This window comes from Dendrobium catenatum, unplaced genomic scaffold (genome assembly GCF_001605985.2).
Source record: "Dendrobium catenatum unplaced genomic scaffold, ASM160598v2 fragScaff_scaffold_384, whole genome shotgun sequence".
NCBI classification, from domain to species: domain Eukaryota; kingdom Viridiplantae; phylum Streptophyta; class Magnoliopsida; order Asparagales; family Orchidaceae; genus Dendrobium; species Dendrobium catenatum.
Window position 1 is genome coordinate 409,750 of NW_021318846.1, and position 6,000 is coordinate 415,749.

At 32.3% G+C, this 6,000-nt stretch overlaps 1 long non-coding RNA gene across 2 annotated transcripts; it reads left to right on the plus strand.

The window, feature by feature from the left end:
- Positions 1-809: 809 nt before the first annotated feature.
- LOC114579425 lies at positions 810-5,073 on the plus strand. 2 transcript variants are annotated; one of them, XR_003700400.1, is made up of 4 exons: positions 810-860; positions 1,691-1,774; positions 2,746-2,811; positions 4,954-5,073. It is a non-coding gene; the product is annotated as an uncharacterized LOC114579425 (long non-coding RNA). The 2 variants fall into 2 exon arrangements; XR_003700399.1 differs by lacking the exon at positions 4,954-5,073 and having other exon boundaries at positions 2,746-2,946.
- The last annotated feature ends 927 nt before the right edge of the window (positions 5,074-6,000 follow it).

Here is a 6,000-nt window from a genome sequence, read left to right on the forward strand (position 1 = left end):
CCAAGCTCACATTTTTCTATTATTTTTTTACCAGTAATCAAGTAATTAATTACTGTTAATCTCTCTTTAGATGATAATCCCATTACTCTTAAACTTTAATCATTAAGAAAAGACAGCTCTCATTAAGTTACAGCCAATCTCACATAAATTACAGTAATCAAGTAATTAATTACTGTTAATCTCTCTTTAGATGATAATCCATTACCATATATTAACATCTAATCATTGAGAAAAGACAGCTCTCACTTAAATTACAGCAATTAATTATTATTAATTACTATTATTATCTCCTTTAGATATTTATATATTTTTAAACTACCAGATCAAAATTAGCCTCCTTTAGGGCATCTCCAACCGAGAACTCCATCTTTCACGGAAAAATACATCAAAACTCCAAAAAGTCGTAATTCTGTTCCAATCGAACTTCCATTTAGATGCTTCTGCGAAGGTAATGATCCTTCTCTCCTTTCACGCATTTTTTCTCCAAATTGGGTTGAGAGAGCAAATAGTGTTGGTGAACAGTACAACGCCAAAATAAATGACGAAAAATTTGACATTTGGCTAGAGCGATTGAACGACGCCATAAATACGTTTGGCCTTCGATTGGAGATGCTTTTAGATAATAACCAGCTATTCTGGACAAGAGGTTAGCAGGTTCTTAGTTGGAAGGTCCCCCAGACCCACAGTCCCTAAGCTAAAAGACAAAAGCCTCCTTAACTTTGTAAAAAGTTCAAGATGTCATTTTTCACACATATATATTTAATAATAATAATAATAAATAATAATAAATAATAAATAACCATTAGAAGGAGAAGGAAGAAGAGCTCGTGGTTCCAGGCCTATATTCTTCTCGGGATTGGGTACAGTATTCACCCAACTCCGCAGCTCTTCTTCCTTTTTATCTTCTTTCTTTTCTATAAATAAATCTTCTTCTTCTCTTTTCCCTTCAAAACCTCTCTCTCTCTCTATATTTCTCTCTCTCACACACAGAGTAGAAGTTGAGATGGTCTTCCTTGTTGTCTTCCACAGCTTTCTTGAACTGCATCCATAATTCTACAGAGAAGAAGAGTTATAGCTGCAATTTGCAGTTCAAGACAGCTGTGGGAGATTACAGGGAGAGACCAATTCTGAAGAAGCCTAGAATTATATACATGAATATGCAATTATACATTTTGATGAGATCTGTTACTATGTTGTGAATTTGTTTCTGTTTTCTCTTTCTTCTGTTGCCTTTGAAGGCTTTAAATTTTAGTGGAAGAAGAGTTTTTGTGGTGTTAAGGCCTTTTTTCTTGAACAGATATAGAATTATATGTACATGTTGGTGAGATCTGTTATTTCTTGCAAGGTTCAGTTGAGTTTCTCTTACTTTTCTTATCTTGAAGACTCTAAATTTTGTAAGAAGAACAGTTTTTTGGGTGAATATAGAGGAATTATATATAAATATATGTGAGATCTGATGCTTTCTTGTGAAATTAGGTTAAGTTTTATCTTCCTTCTCTTGTCTTGCTAAACACTTAAGGCCCCTTTTTCTCTTTACACATACTGCAGGAGAGATCCATTGCTTTCTTCTGAAGTTAGGCTAATTATTAGTTCTATCTTCCCTTTCTTGTCTTGAAGAAATTGAATTTTGTTGGAAGAACAGTTTTGAGCTGTTGTGTTGATCAGTAAGTACCTTTTGTTTGCATTACAGAAAAATCTGTCATTACCGTCGGACTTTCTGGTGGATAGACATATGCCGGAAAATGTGTCGGCCTAACTGGCGGAATATACGCCAGTAACTTGACTACGAAATTTCTTGAGAAAGTTTAAGAAAGCTTAAGATTAAGATTTTCTTGATGAGATCTATTATTTCTTTTGAAGAAAGCTTAAGCTTTTCTTATTTTTAACTTGTCTAATGCTTTGTATTTGATTATAATAACATTTTTTGGGGGTGTTTTAACCAATTAAGGCCACTCTTTTCCTTTAATTTGCATCATGAAAAAGGATATCTTCATCATGAATTTTCATGATTTGTTTTACTTATTCAAATACAAGACTGTTACTATCTATCTGTATGCATATTATATGATATAAAGTATGGGCTTTGATCATCCCATAAGCTCATAAAGTAATAAATTAATGGCTGAAAATAGTGATGGATGCACATAGTTGCATTGATTGGATTCCTACTTTGTTCTCTCCATTCCTTTCTTGTTGTGCTCCTCAAGACTATATCCACTGACATGAGCCTTCTGTCTTTTTAAACAGTTGAATTCCTTGACCTATTTGGGTTTAATTTCTTTTGATCACTCCCTCTCCCAACACTCATATCTCTTTCTCTCTCTAGATCTCTCTCTTTCTATCTCTAAATTTCTCTAAAACTAGTACTTGAAAGACCTCAGTGTCAAGGGACCACAAATTTTGTCTGTGCTTTGCTGTCAAGAATATTGGATTGATTGGGTTGGTTAATAAAATAAATTCTTGTGTGATTTAACAGTTCTTCAGATGACAATAATTTGTTTTTCTTTTTTTTTTTTTTGTTTAATAATGAACAAAGTTTAGGTGATATGGCTGTTTTTGATTTGTTTCATTCATTTATATTTTATGATCAGTTGGGCTATTATTACAGACTGGCCTTGCAGAGACTGCCTTTGCAGCAAGCAAGCTTGCCAGCATATGAAAACAATGGCATTTTCTTGTAAGGGAATGGTTAATTTTCAACTTTTCCTAAATTTGGTTTGTTTTTAACTTCTAAATTGTTGGTAGGATAAAAATTCAATGGCTGAGGAGAGCTTGATGTGGCTGTCTAATTCTAGGGAAGGGCTTGATGAGGTGCATGATATCTCTCCATTCTTAGTTCTTTAAGAAATTTGTATTTCTTTCTTAAAGATTAGCCTAGCTAGGTCTAAAACATGTTAGGGATTTGTAATCTTTGTGCAAGTTAATAGGAAGGTATATTGTGCAAAATTTAGTGGAGAATTGTTTCCAATGAATTGCTAATTAATAATTAGTAACTTGTTGTTTTATAATTCTTCAATTAGAATTCAATAGCTTATGTGTATTTGTTTTCTTTGTAGGCAAGCCAGATTTGAAATATCTAAATCTTTCATTTAGGTGGTTTATCAGTTAGTTTTTGTAAATTTGAAATATCATATATATTCTTATATGCAACTTAAAACCCTTAAATGAAAGTTTTAGTAGCTTTACTTTAAAAATGGTTCTGAGTCAGTTGAGTTTCAACAGTCTTTAAGATTTAACTGTGTAACAACCTAGAATTTTTTAATAAAAGCCGGAATTCCTGTTTGAACTAAAGCGATGCGGCACTTTGCCTTTGAACAATGCACCGCTAGGTTGAAGGTGTAGCAGTGCTAGAAAATATTGCCGCGACATTGGAGTCTCTACTCTACAGTAATTTTGGAGTCAACATGCAGCACTGGGTGGTGGCGCTGCAACGCTGCGCACTACAATAAATTGTTTATATATATTCTCTCTCCACTCAACCACCTCCATCACCTACCAATGTCGGCTTACGTGAGAAGAAACAAGAAAGGGGGGAGAGAAGGAGGAGAGAGGAATATGTTTTTTGGATTTTGTTCACCAATCCGCTTCATCGCTTTTACGAAAATTACTCAGATCGAGGTGGGAAACTTTTATCCTATATTTGTTTTTAAGGATTTTGATTTTAGCTGTCTAATTTATTCTGAGTTTATTTTTATTGCATTTCTATAGGATTTATTGAGCTTTGACCGTACAACTTTTTATATGTTATAGTAATGAATATTTCGAATGATTTGGTTGGTTGATTTTGAGATTTCACCAGATAAAATAAAAGTTATGTTATTTTATTAGATTTGCTCATAATAGAATTTTAATATCTAATAAAAATATATTATTAATGCAAGCATTAAGAATGAAAATAGGTATGTGATTAAGTAAAGTCGATCTCTATTATTTATAAAAAAATGTATTTGTGAAACAAGTAAAGACTGGATGACCCATTGGTTGAAGATTAATAGACTTGTACATGATTGTGGGCTGACGGACTTACCCTTAAATACAATGATTTTGTATTATCCTCTAGTTATTAATGTACTACAACTATATAATGATTGAGAGTTATAAAGAGTTATTATTATACTGATGGAAAATTAGTAACGACCCTATTTATTACGACAATGATTACCGATCGACTATTGATTACTAAATAATAAAAAAATACCATGATATTCATAACTCACTCCTTGTTGAATAATGTTGAATATAATTAATGAAATGTATGTTACTGATTTATTATTGATTCATTATTATTGTTCGACCTCATAGTTATTGCATTTATTATTATTACATTACTACTACCTTATTATTTTACTATTTTACTTATTATTGTTCTGCTACCATTGAATTGTTTACTGTTGATGCATCAATTTTACGAATATTGACACTATTACTATTACTGATTTACTATCACTATTACTATCTTTAATTCACTATTTAGTGATTTACTGATAAAGATCATGTGATTCCCATACTGAGTAATTAATACTGAGCATTGTGATATAAGACATTGATTTCATACTTATATAAAATGATTGGATTTCATGTGTATATTGATTTGATTGTATTGCAAGGTCATGGATTCTAGCAATCTTCTAGATTTTAATAGTTATTGATTTACACAATTTCCCCATTGCTTATTCGATTCAATCTTCTTACTGAGTCGCTGAATTATCAACTTATTGATTTACAAGTTTATTGGTACTGATTCTACTGGGTTTTGTTCCAGACTGTTCTATCATTTTATAGGTTTTAATTATTGTTTCTACATGGTACAAATTTCTTATCATAATGATTACCACTACTATGAATTGACTGATGATATATATAATACTTCTTTATCATGTTTTGAGCTTAGTTGTAAGATTTAGTGACCTACTGGGTTGTTGATCTTATTATATATGATTTAAATGATTTCAGGTCAGAAAAGAGGTTCAGGAGTATAAGGCTGATCAAAATTTCTCATGTTCAATTCCTTTATATTTTAGTTATTTTTTGTATTCATGAATGGAAGGATATGCTATGATTATATAATTTCTGAACATTATATATGATTTTTTGGATCAATGAATATAGATATATATATGATGTTTTGATCAAGAGAATTTGCTCCTATTGATATATGAGTTTATTATTGATAAATAAAATTAAATATTTATTATCTAATAAAAGATAAATGAAAGAATTCTTTTAAATTAGATTATAGGGCATGCTAAATAGTATGTTAAAAAACAAAAAATATAATTATATTTAAGAAAGCCTAACTTGAAAATATATATTTGTTGCATCCTGGAATATTCACAGCGATAAAGAAATATAAAGTTTAACATCTTAATTTTGTACGAAGATCAAGCGCCCAATTAGTTAAAAGTGAGGGTGGAGCGTTAATAAGATACAATATAATTTTTATGTGAAAACACTTGAAAAGGGGAAAAACCACGGGGCCTGACCCAATTTGAATGATTCCACTAGTGTTTGTTGTCGATTAAAAATAAGGCTCTTCCTCAGGGGAAAGGCCTTGGCTTGATGTATCAAACATACATCATATAGAGTACATTACATGGTGGGAATTAAAAAGAATCAATATTGACATGTTTGTTTGGTCAGCAAGAACATATTTAGTGGGCAACGGAGGTCGTAAACATCGCATTCTGGTGACGGTGGTCAGAAGAACCATAATCGGCGAGCGATGGGGGTCGAAAAGTTCTTATTCTAGTGACGTTGGTCGGAAGGACTATAGTCGGCGAGCAATGGAGGTCGAAAAGACTGTTTGTCATGAGATGGAGGTCGGAGGGACCATAATCGAAATTCGATGATGATCAGAAAGACTACCATCAGATGACGGAGGTTGGAAGGACCATAGTCGGTGAGCGACGAAGGTCGGAAAGGCCATTATCTAACAATAGAGGTCAGAAGGACCATAATCGACGAGCGACGAAGATTGGAAAGATTGTTGTCTGGCAGTGG